General features: G+C 33.8%; 1 pseudogene; it reads left to right on the top strand.

The window, feature by feature from the left end:
* Positions 1 to 202: 202 nt before the first annotated feature.
* The window catches only part of LOC149571960 (plastidial pyruvate kinase 2-like), a 56009-nt pseudogene continuing 39891 nt past the window's right edge, over positions 203 to 16320 (top strand).

Raw genomic sequence — 16320 nt, forward strand, 5'->3', positions numbered from 1 at the left:
GAGACTTCTCTAGCAAGAGTGATGCCAGACTTGGAAAAGTCTACAATGGCAAAGGAAATTAATAAGCATAAGGGAAAATTTGCTCCTAAATATAGAACCTTTAACATTTTACAGAACAATATTGAGCATGTTGTCCAAAAGACCACCAAGCTATGGAAAGTGATATATGGGTTGGAAACAAATGATTAAAACAAAAGGACACATGGAAGTAGGCGAAGACAAAGTAGAACAAGAGGTTGTTGAGATAACAAAGGTTGAATATGTAAGGGAAGGACATGAGGAAGGCACAGTAAAAGAAGTAGTTACAAAGGTTGTAGCTAAGGAAGGGGGAAAACAAGAACAAAATGTACCAGAGGTACATATGCTGAGTTTCAGTCAACCCCATGTGGACAAAGAGGATCAACAAACAAAAATAGTAGAGATCAAGGATGTCTCTGATAACTCCACTTAGAACATCAATCCCTTAATAGAGGAGGATATGAAGAAGATATTGATTGATACCACCACCAAGGAAAAACTATATAGATATCATGTATTAGTGAGAGTGGATGAGATTGAGAAGGAAAAAATGGCATCTACAGGGGAGAAAACTCAAGAATTATATAGTGTCCCCCCTCAAACTATAGAAGTGCAACCTACCATGCATATGGTCATATATCAAAGGAAGGACACAATGTCAACACATGTCAGCACATTGGTGTTAAATGTTTTTGTACATGCAGTTTCAATAGATGAGAAAAATGGGACACCGATCCAAACAAGTCAGGATGCTAGTCTTGCACCTACAACACAAGCACCAAGTGATACAAATGTCACAAAAAAGGAGAAGGATAGGACTAAAGATTCAATTTTGACTATGAAACTAGAGGAAGAGATAGCAATTCTGACACTGGTTACCTTACTATATATTGTTACACCTATTCCTAGTCAAGCACTTTATAGGCCAAGTGTAGAAGCTACACCTTTGCAATCATAAAGGCCTAGTCCTAGAACATCTAAGGTTGATGAAGTTCCATCTTATGTTGATATCAAATTAAATGAGGTGATTGAACTAACAAATTTTGATCTTACAACAATCACCATAGTGTAAATGGGCATATTGTAGGATGCTTTAGCCAAAAAGAAACACCAAGAACTAATCAGAAGGGAGCATAAGCAAAAATAAGAACTTCATGACATCAAGGACATATTTATTGATGCATTCAGCCTACATGCACCTAATTAAGGCTAGCCAATCATTTAAAAATTGGAAAATATTATGGAGAAGATCAATGTTGAAGACCTAAACACAAATGTCAAATTGTTAGAATGGCCTGAGAAAAAATTTCATACCAAGGTAAATGAAAAGATATCAACTATTATTGCACATAGTTAGTTTGAGTTAGCAACCAAAATTGATGGTGTGAAGAAAGTGTTGGAGAACATTTTCACATTTTACACCAAGTTATGTGATGTACCCCTATTCACACATGAACTCTAGAGACACATTGCCTACTTGGAGGGAGATTTGAAGTCATAGGGTAAAATCCTACAACAATCTCCTGGTCAAAGTCAGTCTCATTTCAAAAAAAAAAATTCAACACAAGGTTAGTTAGTAGCTTTGTAAGATCAAGATTCCAACATCAAGGCTATACTAATCAACATCTTTTCCATGTTGACCCCTCACATGGAGGTGTTACACAAGGAACTAGCCTTTGCAGAAACATTGATGAAGAAAGATCCCCATCTTTCTACTCATGAAGGCCTAGTTAACCTTGCTATTGAGTTCACAATTCAAGTCAAATCTTTAGAGGTAGTGTGTGACAACTGGGATGCAACTTTAAAGCTAATACTAGAGGTCCATAAATCATTCTTGGACAAATACACTATAGGTGTGTCACCTATGACATAAGTGTCAAAAAAGGGGAGAATGAGATAAAGGGGAGAATGTATAAGTTTTGGGGGAGACCAAACAAAGGGGGAGTCAGTATAGATAAACAAAGTCAGCATAGTAGCACATCAGATCTACTTAGCAGGAGTATTCAAATCTAGAAAAGAATAATCAACTCAGGGGAAGTTATAGAATTTTGAGGTATGACTGATAAGTCACAAGTTTTGCAAAATTTTGAAGTTTTGAGATTTTGTATGTAAGCCAAGTACTAAATGGAGATTATCTGAGTTATGCTCATAAATTAAGGATATTCATGCATGACCAAGTCTTTTTTCCACTCATGTCAAAGGGGGAGATTGTTAATTTTAGATTGGTTTTGACATATGCGTGATAATACACTTAAGTCATTTACAAGATAGAACCTATTTCATGCTAAAAAAGTAGTGTATCTTGATCATAGGTTTTCAGATAGTATATTTCAAGCAACATATACAATATGTGTCAAGTAACTAGTAAGTGTCAAGTCACTCAAGTGCCGAGCAGACAGTTGATGTTGAGTGATTCAGATGATGAGTGATCAATGGATGTTGATTCATTCAAAGGTTGAGTTATAGCATTGAAGATATAGTGGATGTCAAGAATCAAAGACTTCAAGTGTTGAGTAAAATAGTTTTGGACATAGTTGTTTGTAATGGCACAAACTTCTATGTTTACCATTTTCTAGCTAACTTAAGGATTGTTTTGCAATTCTAGATGATAAGGATGAATCTATATTGAGGATCCATATGCAATACATGAAACCAATAAATAAAAGGGATGGATTAAGTGGAAAAATGGGAGAATCACAATCGTTGATTCATACCTAACCCTAAGTCACCTAGGTCTTCTTAAGGAAGGAAAACCCTAAACATTCTATGTGTAGAGAGAGAAGTTTGCATTAGCAAACAGAGCATTTAGGATAGCTAAGGAGTTGTGAATTGAGTTATACATTATGGAATCAATTAGAGGAGAAAAAAGGAAAGGAGTTAGAGGACATAAGTGATACATCTGATTAGAGAGGATCAAGTGCACATTAGGAAAGATGTGATATGTTATCTAGCAGCAGAGTGTTAACTGCAAGATCATTGATGAGACATTCTAGCAAGTGAATCAATGAAATCTCTTAATAGAATAGTCCTAACAAGTTGTTCTAAATCCTTTAACAGGGTTCTTACTTCATTATAAGTTTTAAGTCCTTTAATCAGGCACACTTTGTATAAGGTGTTGAAATCCTTTAACAGGATAAGATCTAACAATCTTGTAAGCCTTTAACAAGGAAGATCTTTCACAAGGTACATCATAGTTTATGATCAAACATTGTAACCTTCATTAGATATAGTTTACATCTGTAGTAGTGAATATTTGTAGTTTTCATCCCCATCTCAATTTTACCTTCTCATTGGAGGGCTTTCAAGTAACCAAATATCTTGTGTCATATATGTATTGAATGTTATTTACTTTCATAGTATGGATGAATATGTTTAGCTAGCTATTTCAGTTTTCATGCAAATTGTGAGATGGATGTGTGATGAATGATTTTATGGTTAAATTTTTGAAGGACTGATTCACCTCCTCCCTCTCCCTCCCCCCCCCCCCCCCCCTCAGAGTTTACTTTCCCTATTGTATTTCCAACACCTTTCAACTCTAGTTCTTCAAAGTGGTACTTCATTTGTATCTTCAGCAGCAACAAAAATTCAACATCTTCAACATTACTCACATATTGATTATGATCTCTTGGTCTACTGAATAGGCTTATATTTTATTCATTTGATTATTCTCTTTATTCAACATATTCTCTCCTTTTGGGTATGTTCTCCCCTTTTGTGCATCTTCTTGGTTATCTCCCCTTTTATAGTTTATTCTCCCCCCTTGAAAACAATACCAAATGTGAAACTTATAAAACCTTGTAATTACCTTTGTACCTGGAACCTATAGATTATATCATATTCATCATAGTTAACTTCACATCTTCAGAAATTCTCCTAAAGTGTGAACACTTTTGCATCAACTCCATAAGATATTTCAGTTCATTCATGAATTGATGTAGCATGAAGCTTCACCTAGTAAATTTTGGATAGTGGAAGGACCCTTATCTCTTAATTACTCGAAAGCATCCTTAGGCAATATGATGTAGGAGCATCTTGCGTGGGAAATTATTGAAAAATAAATTTAAAAAAATTTGGAGGAGAGAGAAAGTGACGAAAATTAGAGGAGAAATAATAAAAAAAATAAAAAAAGGGAAAAAGGATAAAAGAAAGAAAAAGAGGATTTCTATTTTCAAGGTACAAAGGTGGCATAATAGAAAAAAATATAAAATAAATGGTTTTCATTCCATTTATCGAGGTGTGTGGGTAGAATTCTAGAAAGTTATGAATATTGTAGAAGGTTATGGAAGTTGTAGAAGGTTGTGGAGGAATTCTAGAAGGTTGTGGATAAGTCATGTATTGGGTGGTAAGTGCCTATTTAAGCAAGGCATATGAGCATTTCTAAATCAAGCTCAAGGGGAAGCTTGAGGAGTAGAAGCTCAAGGAGTAGCTTGAGAAGGAGAAGCTTGAGGACTAGAAGCTCGAGAAGAAGAAGCTCAAGAAGGTGAAAGCTTTGGAAGGAAAAGATTGAATGTGTGAAAGTTGGAAAGCTTGGAAGGCTTCAAGGTGTGAAAGAGAAGGAGGAAGTGAAGAGTGAGTTTTCCTAAGTCTGTGGATAGAGCGCTAAATGTGAGGCAGTTTACAGAAAGATTGTGATGGAGTTGTGAGTGTGTAGACAGAGTGCCAAATGTGAGGCAGTTTACACTTGGATCTTGGATAAGATTGGAGAAGAGCTAGTGGTTGTGGTTTAGAAACAAGGAGGTTGCTTGGTGGATTGCAAGCACAAGTTGAGATCTTAGAGGTTTCTACTAGAGTGTGGATCTGGACTAGCTTGGGTTTGGATTGGATCTTGAGAGATCTTGCAAAAAATGTTAATGTAATTGCTATTGGATTTTCAAGTATATTAAAAGTGTTCTTTGGGAAGCATTTTATTTTCTCTTGGTCTTCATATTGTTGCATTCTTGGTTTTGAGTTGGTAAGGGCGGTGTGTCCCTTCATCAAGTGGTATCAGGGCAAACCTCTCTCACATGGTATCAGAGCCGTACTTCATCAAGTGGTATCAGAGCGTACCATCATTACAATAGCTTGGTAAATATATCAACAATTTTCTCCTTAGATTTGACATACTCAAGCCTCACTTTTTTTTCTTGAAATTTCTCCCTCAAGTAATGATACTTGATAAATATGTACTTTGTCTTTGCATGCATCACCAATTTTTTTGATATATTTATAGCTCTTGTGTTGTCATAGTAAATAGTGACAAGCTCAGTTACTTCTGCTTGCATTCCTTCCAACAATTGTATGATCCATACAGTATTTAAACAATTGATTGCAGTAGCAACATATTCAACTTCAACAGTAGATTGTGAAATACAACTTTGTTTCTTGCCTATCCATGTGATCAAATTTTATCCTAAAAAGAGTGCTTCTCCACTTGTGCTTTTTCTATCATCAAAATTTCTAGCCCAATCAGCATCTATGTAGGCTTTAAGATTAAATTTGTCTTCTTGTTTTTACCATAGGCCATAATGTTCAATTCCTTTAAGATATCTGAATATTATGTTCACAACAATCAAATGTGTTTCCCTCAAATCAAATAAAAACCTTGCAATAATTCTCATGGCTAGGGAAATATCTAGTCTATTGTGTCTAATAGATTATAGCTTTCAAATCATAGATCTATATTGTTTTTTATCAACCTCACGAGTAGTATCTTCCTTTTACAACTTCACTCCAGTCACCATAGGTGTACCGACTGGTTTAGACTCTTCCATCCCAAATGTTTTTAAGATTTCTTTCACATACATAGGAGAAATATAGATGTCTCTTGGTGTTTGACAAACTTGTAAGACAATGAAATTTTTATCTCTCCAAACATTGATATTTCAAACTCAAGGCTCATTTGATCATAAAATAACTTACTCAATATATCATTTTCTCCAAATATTATGCCATCAACAAATATTTCAATAATCAACACCTTGTCTTGTGATTCATTCTTCAAATACCCATTATGATCTTCACTTATTCTAGAAATTCCTATCTTAATCAAATAAGAGTATAACATTTCACACCATGCTCTTGGGGCTTGTTTCACTCCATATAGTGATTCCTTCAACTTATAGACCATTTCTTTCTTTCTACATTCAAGAAATCCTTCAGGTTGTTCAATGTAGACTTCCTCTTCAAGTATTACGTTCAAAAATGTAGATTTAACATCCATTTGATATACCTTGAATTTCTTGTATATAACATAAGTCAATAAAGTTCTTACACCTTCCAATCTCACAACAGGTGCAAAAGTCTCACCATAGTCAATTCCTTCTTCTTGGGCATAACCTTTGTAAACCAATCTAGCCTTGTTTCTATCCATTTTCCCATTTTCATTCAATTTGTTTCTGAAAATCCACTTGGTTCTAATTAAATTATTATCAATAAGTCTCATTATAATTGTCCATTTGTTGTTCTTTCTAATTTGACCAATCTTCTCATTTACAAAATTAATCCATCAATCATCATTCAATACAACTTTAATTGGTCTAGGGTCAAAATCAGCAAGTAAACATGTACCTTCTCTTGTTTTTCTTCTTGTTTTTACTCCTACACTTCTATCACCAATTATGTGTTTAGATGAATTGTTCTTTTGCACATACTTGGCTAGTATAGGTTTAGTTCTCTAATTCTTAGTGTTTCATTCACCCAATGGAAGTTTAGCTTCCTACTTGAGTATAAATTTTTGGTGCTTGGGTAAAAATTGTAGTCTTCAAGGTGCTTCTTTCTTCCAGGTCATTCTTCTTTGCAAACTCATCAAATCTTACATTTTCACTTCCAATCATCTTGTTAGTAGCCTTGTTCAAACATTTGTAAGCCTTTCTCTTAGATGAATATCCTAGGAATATACCTTCATCTCCTTTAAAAAAAATTACCATTCCTATAATCCTTGTGAATATAACATCTACTTCCAAATATCTTGAAATAACTTGCATTTAGTGTATGAACATACCATAACTCATAAGGTGTCTTGTGGTGTAGGAGCACTTAGGTAGGCTAGTGTGTAACCTAGGATTCTTTTTTGTTTTGGCTTGTAGTGATGCTGGCCACATCACTAGTCCAATAAGAGGTCCTATTTGGTTCTTAGGTGTGCTTAGGAGAGTTGGAAAAACCCAACATGGCCAAAATGCTAGAAATTGGAAAATGTTGTCAACTAGGGAACATAGGTCCTAGAATGGGAAAAATTCTCAAATAAGGTGCATATGGCCTTAAACACATTATTTGAGGTCATTTCATTCTTTTTACATGTCCACTTGGTTGTTGCAACAAGTTTGGAGATCTAACTCCAATTTGGGAAAAAGTTGTTAAAATGTTGTCATGACAGCATTTTCTTGCTCAAGAGAAACTTTTTGCAAATTCAAGTGTAGGAGATTCTAACTATTTGGAGTAGTTATTCAACTAGTGGAGGAACCTCTAAAAGCAAGAGGAAAACCTTTTTGATCGGTTAGTCAAGTTGGAAAAGGATTGTACGGATTGTATGCAGCATTTTGGGATTGCTAGTTATTGGTTTTTGAAGGCATTTGAATAGGAATGGATTGAAGAGTGTGATTTAAGTGTTGGAGAAGCTTTGTATTTTTTTTTTGCATCTGTGTGTGCAATTTTTTTGTTCATTTTAATTATTTTGTAGTAGATTAGAAAATTCTTTTGGATTTGCCAAAATGTTGGTCTGAACAGGGTAGTGCTGCAAGTATGGGACCTTAGGGCCATTTCCCACCATTTATTTCCTATAGTATTTTGGGATTTGGAAATAGGTTCTATGTAATCTATGTATCAAGAAGCAAGGCCTTGGAAAATGTTAGCAAGTTTCTATAAGGTGATGCCCTAGGCAAGTGAATGCAACTTGGCTAGAGATCACAGATCAGAAAGCAAGTGATGGAGGAGATTGAGAGTGTGGATACTTTAATCTAGGCATGTGGAAAGTAAGGAGGAGTTCTAACCTAGATCCATTCCAAATGAGGTGTCTTGGAAAGTTTCCTAAGGAGGTTTCTGAAGCCAATAGTCATCAAACCCTTGAAACCCTTAATTCAAGCCTAAAATAGTGTTTTGACTGTATGAATAGGTTGGCATTTGGAGAGTCACAAAACCTCTATTTAGGATGAAAATGGTATCCATAATGCTAACTTTTTTGTGGGGTTGTTAAGGATATTTACAAGATATCTCAGTTTTGAGTCACTTGGAAGGCTAATCCTAGTAGCCCTTGTTACAACATTTTTTGTCTTAAAAACCTTGGGAAAAGAAAGGGCCCATGATCTCAGTAATGTTTTGGGATTTATTTGTTTTAAGGGGTCTAAGGAGACCTTAGAGGATTGTTTGACACCCATGGGATCAAAGATGGGCTTGAGGCTAGGTGTGGAATGGAGCAGGCTAGTAAGCAATGTGATGGAATTGTGTTGATGCAACCCAACTGAAGGATTAGGATGTCTTGAGTAAGGTCCTAGGAAGCTTAGGCTATGGAAGAGCCCTAGTAGGTCAAGCATAGTACCTAAGGAAACCTTTAGAGTACTTGGGGAAGGAGAGCAAGGTTGGGTGTTACATCATCTTGTTTTTTTTCCTTTCTTCAATTGTGCTTGGTTGAGAGTGTAAATAAAAGTATTGATTTCTTCTCTCCAAAATATATGAGATACCTCCTTCTTAATCATAAGTTTCCTTGCACAATCCATGATATGTCTATTTCTCCTTTCATCAATACCATGTTTTTGTGGTGTCCTTGGTGCAGATAACTAACTTTTGATATAATTCTCATAACAAAAATTAGTGAATCTAGAAGACATAAATTCACCACCTCTATCAGATCTTAAATATTTTAAATGTTTTCTAATTTCCTTTTCATCTCTTTCTTTGTACCATCTAAACATATCAAAATCATGTGATTTCACCTTCATGAACATTATAGTCACCATCCTTGAATAATCATCCACAAACAATATAAAGTACATATCACCATAATAACTATCAACTCCAGTTGGACCACATAAATCAATATGCACTAATTCCAAAATATCATTGGAAGTGTGTGACTTGCTAGAAAAACTATACCTTTTCATCTTACTGAGATGACATTATTTGCACATATCATTATTAGGTTTTTGCAAATTTGGTGAGCCTCTTACTCTTTTCTTTCTATTGATTTTCACCATATTTTAAAAGTTTGGTTGACACAACCTTTTATGTCATAACCACACATCGTCAATTCTGGTAATAAACATGTATCAACCATAGGCTCAAGATAGAATAAGTTACCTTTCATTTGCACTCTTGTTCCAATTAGATTACCTTCATCATCAAAGAATTTGACCTTCATTTTCTCAAATTCAAGTTTGTGACCTGAGTTATTCAATTGTGCAACACTCAATAGATTATATTTGAGTCCTTGAACCCAATATTCATCATCGCATCTGATCTTTTCATTCAATATTAGTGATCCTTTACCTTTTACCGAGTATAGAACATCACTACCAAACCTAATAGTTCCACCATCATCGACTTCTCCAATTTTTTTAAACTTACTTAGATCACCATTCATATGAAGAAAACAACCACTATCAATAATCCATTAATCATTTTTTGGAACATGTGAAATAAGGGTAGTTTATCTCATACCTTTCACTATTTGGCTCTTCCTCGATTGCAACATAGACCATTTCATGTGTTTCTTTGTCATCATCAGAACTTATCTCAATATGCTCTTCTTCAACAATGTAGCATGAGTTCCTATCTTTGTCTTTGCAATCTCTTTTCTTCATGTACTTGTAATCTTTCTTGTCATTTCTATTAGACTTACCTCAATTAGGAGATTTAGCAACAAAGTGAACAACCTCATTACATTTGAAACATATCGAGGGCAATTTAGTTTTGTATTTACCTCTACCTCTTAATAACCTTCTTGCAAGAAATGCTTCAATCTCATCAAGATCATCTTCAGTTTTAAATTCACTTTCTTCTTTGGCTTTCTTCTCTTTCTTTGGATTGTCAATGAGTATTGAATACTTAAAAGAATTTCCAATTGTAACCATATTGTTATCATAGTTGTTCAACTAAAATGCAACTAATCAACCAACTAGACCATCAAGTGTCAAATCGCCATGCATAGATCTTAATTCTTGAATAGCAGAAACTTTGATAGCATAGATAGGAAAAAGAGTTCTTTAGATTTCACTTAAAATTTTATACTCCAAGATTTGTCCTCCTACAACTCTTATTACACTCACAACATCTTTGATTCATTTTACATACTATGCAACATTTTTTACCTTCTTTCATTCTCATGTCATCATACTTACCTGTCAAGATTTCATCTTTAGCTCATCCAACATTGTCATCTCCTCCATAGACTAGTTTCAATTCCTCCCACATTTTCTTTGTGGTGGTATAGTTCTTAATATCATCAAATGTAGCATCAGTGAGACCAGATACAATAGCAATCATCATATTGTTATGATTCCTCTTCTTAGTCATTTGATCCACAGTCAGAGGACCAATAGGTGTGACATATTCATTTTCCAACCAATATGTAACATCATCTCCAACACATAAAATACATAGCTTCATTTGGTCTTGCCATGAGGAAAAGTTCTCCTTGTTTAGCTTTGGTGGCTCATTAACAACACTTCAATACATCCAATCACTTGGTAGACATATCCAACATAGAACTTAACTCATAAATCAACTTCTTCTCAAAATTTTATCAAATTGTACCTTGCATCACCGATTATCAGTAAATTTATAGCTATTACCTAGTGATAACTTAGCTATGAGTGATTTCCAATAAACTATAAAAACGTATAAATCAACTTGTAACACAAATAACACTCACATAATTTTGAAACCAATATTTAATGTGGAAGCCCTATTAAGGGAAAAACCACCTAGGATCGGCAACCCAAAAATTCACTCTTCTAAAGTGACCTCTGTTAGGAGACAACCTTGCTAAAGATTACATACACTTTCTTAAAGGGATGTTGTTAGACAATTTCACCAAAAGATCATCTAGATCTTATCACTCCCTATCTAGTACCAAAAAGAATGGCCTAATTTAAAGGACTTACAAACACCACTAATATATGTTACACTGTAGGATTTCATAGACTTTTTAGGTCCACTCAGTGCTTCCAAGATTTTCTACACCAATGGTTAAACTATAAACAATATAAAGTGATCTATGAAAATAGAAACTACCTTTACTTTGATCATTTCTCTATTCTATCTCTATCTCTTTCTTTTGCTCACTTGTCAACTTATTTTTCATCTCTTTGCTTGACTTGGTTCACTTGGCTCAACACTTAGCTCTTCTTCTTCAATAGCTTCACAGTCTACAACTTTCTATCATATAGATTAAACTTCATCAACTCTCAAACAGCATCACACACAATTCATTGCCCACCTCAAACCAAAAACCAAAAATTGTCATTTTCTCCTCCTTACATATATATATATATATATATATATATATATATATATCAATACTTCCAGACCCTTCTAGCTTTTTTCACTTAATCAAAGCCATTGATCGTAGGTTTGCAACTAAATTCCTTCATACGATGAATTTAGACACATAGAAAATATGACTTTACATAGATTAACTTTGTGTCCATCCTTGTCCTTCTTTAATTTCCTTTGTTAGATCCTTCTTTATTTTTCTCCATCATTGATCTTGCAACAAACTTTGATTTTCCTTATAGACCTTCTCAAACTTTCCAAATTTCCATCAAAAGTCAGTGTCAAATTCTAATTTCTCAAACTTGTTCATCTGGCTATCACCCAGTAAACATTACATTTACTTGGGAAACATATAAGTCGATTAACACTAACTTTCTCAAGTAATATTGTGTTCTTCATCCTCCTTACAATCACTCAAACAATATTGTAGTCAGTCGGTGAGTACAGTCTCCCTTCATTAACCTTCTAAATCAGTTTAGCTTGTGAACTTCAATACATTACAACAATACATGATTGTAAAATAATCAAACCAATATTACATGATCATTGTCCAGCTCATTCAAGTACCTATTGAATACCTTACGCATCATATATATCTTCTTTATACTTTCTTCAAACCCTCTTCATCAATCAAATGATATGGTACTTTTTTGAGTTAGCATAATTTCTAGCCAATTAAGACTTTGACATCAATGACAATATAACAATTGATATGACTCTTTTACATACATTCAAGACATCATCAATTACAATATCAATTGGGGCTAACATGAGGAATGAGACTAGAAGGGATGTTCATGCTAGTAGGATGAACCACACTAGGAGGGTTAGGAGATGCAAGAGGCAGTTCCCCATTAGAAATGAAAGAATCTAAAGAGATAGGTGTTTAAGTTGAAGAAAAAAGACCATGAGGAACACTTGACTCGACAATCTTTTGGCATTTTTATTCTTTATACAAATGAAACATGTAGTCTGAATGAGTATGAGTAGTAGGAAGAGAAAACCAAAAGAAGTCACAAGTAGCACAATGTCAAGGTCTAGAAGGATGATAAAGACTATGATTCATCTTCTTAATCTCACCATCATGAGGAAACTTAATACATTGATGAATAGGAGAAGCAATAATTTGCATGGAAGTTAACCAAGGTAAACCAAGCTTCATTTGAAACTAATCAGAAGTAGGAATGACAACAAAGGTACTATTAACCACTTTACCACATAACTCAATAGGAAAAGAGATGGAACCTTGCAAAGGATACAAGAAACCATTACAAGTTTGAATCCTAGTATCAGTTGAATCATAGAAGTCATGATGTTTTTTCTTATTAAAAATATTTTCCTCAATGATGATGTTAACCATGGAAGTAGGATCAACAAGACATTCATAAGAAGGATATTTAGCAATTCAAGTAGTGATATAAAGAGGACCATCAGGAGCCTTAAACTTATTGACATCAAGGATTGAGATGGTAAGGGCTCTAGTACGCTTTTGCTTTGGTTTAGGTTGATAATTAGATGTAGAAGGAATATATTCTTTAGGTGGAGGTAGAGGTTGAACTACACATTCCACAACATTAACAATATTATCATTCTCTTATAATAAGATATTATAAGAAACATTCACTTCACGAGGAACAAAGGAAGAATGATGTTGAACTCTAGTGTTTATAGTGTGTCGAGGTAAAGGATTAGTATATATTTGAATATTCTAATTAGGAGGTTCCACATATTTGTTTGCATTATATTGACTCTCAAAAAATAAAGCATTAGCATCAATAAAATCCTAAAACTTATGTTTCAAAGAATAACAGGCTTCAGTATCATGTCCAAGTTGGCAATGAAATTGACAAAATGCTTAAGGATTGAAATGTGGACTTGATGTAGTAGAAGGAAAAATTGGTTTAACAAGAGGAAGCATAATCATATTAGCACTGACCAACCTATCCATAATGGAATGCAGAGACTCAAAGAGATGAGTAAACTTATGGTTCATCCAAAAAATAGAGGAAGAAGTAGTGGCACTCTAAGAGGCAGTAGCTACTTGATAATCTACTATATTGGTGATTTTGTTTATCTTGACATAGTTAGGTTTGTGAAATTTGTTAGGATTAGGTGTGGCATCACTCTTATCAGCGAGTAGTGGTGCTCTCAAATTGACTCACTTGTATTTAATAATGATGAAGCATTGCACAAAGTTGTGAAAAGTAGGTAAACTCGATAAGAAAAATCTTATCTTGAATATATTTTGTAAATTTTCAAAAAACATATGTTGTATATGAATATTAGGAAAATGATAAGAATTATGAGCATGCAAAATGCTTAAATAATAAAATCCGTTACATTCTCCTTAGGACCTTGTTTGCAATGCATCAAAATAATCAATGAAATAGAAGGACCTATGTTATTGTGAAATTGTTGTATAAAGGTATTAACAAGTTTATGAAATGAGTCAATAGAATTGTTTATTGATGGAAGTATAAATAGGATAACAAGATACTAAGAGGGGGGGTGAATCAGAATCTTAAGAACTTTTACTTTTCAATAATTCATTCACACATTCACCAGTTAACTTGTGCATGTAAAACTTGTAATAATAAACTTGTTGTAACATGCAAATCTAATGTATCACATGCATGAAAATAAACACATAACACAATATTTTTTACCCATAAACCCTCCAAGGTGAAGGAAAAATTGGGGTGGGGATGACACCCACAAATATTCACTACTACAGTAATAAAGTTAACTTGTTAGGGTTACAATGTTTAATCATAATATATGATCTACCCTATGAGCTCGGTCTACCCTATTAAAAGTGTTTGAGACTGGTAGGTCTCACCTTTTTAGAGGATTTAACACTTACAATAAAGTAAGGAATCTATTAGGAGATATACAAAGATATGTTAAGACCACTCTGTTAAGAGATTTACCCTTATTGAAGTTGGTTAGAACTAATTTAGTACCTAACTCTCGATATGCTTTGTAAGTTGATTTCTAGTCTTCTCCTTGCTAATTGATCCTCTCTTTTGATATGATAATACTTTTCTTCTCCTTCTCTACTCTGATTAGATCACTTTCTTTGTTAAGAGATAATAAGATAATTTCACTGACTTATGATCTAATCTCAATTTTTCACTTCATTATTCACATATTACTCCTTGTTTGCATACACACTCTTCTCCTTTCATCTCCACACTAATAATCATCATCATACAATTTAGGTTAAGATCTTCTCTATTTAAAGAATTATGTAAAGATTTTTCTAGATGCTTCCTCTCTTCATCTGAATCGTTGATCACAAAACATAGGGACTTGTGATCCACGTCATAAATGCATAAAACTCTCTATAACAACCTCTACATATATTAAATGTTTCTTCCAAGTCAACTTGAAAATAATTTACCTCAAAATCTGTATCATCCCTTACATTCGTGTAAACTTTGCATTTCTCAACACTTACTATTTTTTGATACTCGACATTGTTGTTGCTCGGTCTATATTGTGCTTGGCACATACTATGTAACTTGACACTTGTATGTTTGAAACTGCTCTGCAGGTGTTGAGCTCAACTTGTATAGAAAATGTTTGGTGACCATACACTTACTCGGTTCCTATAGAGCTTGGTACATACATACTTATGTACATGACTTGGCCTATATAGAGTAGTTTAGTCGCAATGATGACCATCTGACTCTGTCTTATAAATGACCAAGTGTTTGACACTAATAGACAATAATAGGTAGAGATACCAACAATATCCCTCTTTGACATTAGTGGAAAAAAACCTTTGTCATATTTACATCATTACAAATACAATTTGATATTGAGCTCTCCCCCTAAGTCTTATGACTAATGCCAAAAATGAATAATGAATAAATAATGTAAAATGAATACGATAGAAAAATCATTTCCCCCTTTCAACAAATCCATTTCCCCCTTGTTTTTTAACACTTATGTCATAGTTGTTGGAATTGAATGAGTTGAAGCAAACCATATTTATCAATGAATGTTTGATGAACTCGGGTGATCATGGATAGTGCATGATCCCATGTGCTTCTTGATGCTTCCAAAATGTGATTATGCAACTATAATCTTGCAACTAAATTGATTAAGCTATCAGTTACTAAAAGATTGTGATCTTCTTTGATAAGATCCTAGGCTACTTGCATCTCCCTTTGCATTACCTCTAAATGACGTATCAACATTTCTTGAATAGATATCAATTTAGATCTCATGTTGCAATCAATTGTCCAAAGATTGACCGATGTGCCTTGAGCATTTAGTAACTTATTGTAATGATCAATACTAGATCTTGTTGACTATGAAATAATGTTGCTCAATCTCTTCATCTCGGCTTGAATCTTGTGCATGAATATCATTTGTGAATATTGGCACATTTGACAAAATATTCTACAAATGTTGTACTTTTTGTATTAGTTCTGTCATAACCTGCACACACTCTCATAATTGAACTTTCTACTTGGAAATTGTTATGGAAACTTTATCCACAACCTTATTCTTGAAACTTCTAGCTGACCAATCCATTAATTTTCATTGTATTCCATATTACCAACATTTACTTGTTCAACAATATTTACAAGTTAGGTAATGATTAGGGTTTCTTCATCAAAATTTTGAATATAAAAAGAATCAACAAAAATATTTTTCACATCATAAAGTACCTGCTTTTGTTTGTGCTCTCTGCTTAACTCTTCTTGTTGTTTCTTTTTTGCCAAAATCTCTTCTAAAAAAATTGTTTGTTCCAAGGTGAGATTTTCCAAATCTAATTGTGGCATCTCAATTATTTCATCCAGACTAACTTCAAAATCTAGTGAAGTG

The sequence above is a fragment of the Cupressus sempervirens genome, chromosome 2 (assembly GCF_028749045.1).
Source record: "Cupressus sempervirens isolate cs-2001-9-10 chromosome 2, ASM2874904v1, whole genome shotgun sequence".
In the NCBI taxonomy this organism is placed as follows: Eukaryota; Viridiplantae; Streptophyta; class Pinopsida; order Cupressales; family Cupressaceae; genus Cupressus; species Cupressus sempervirens.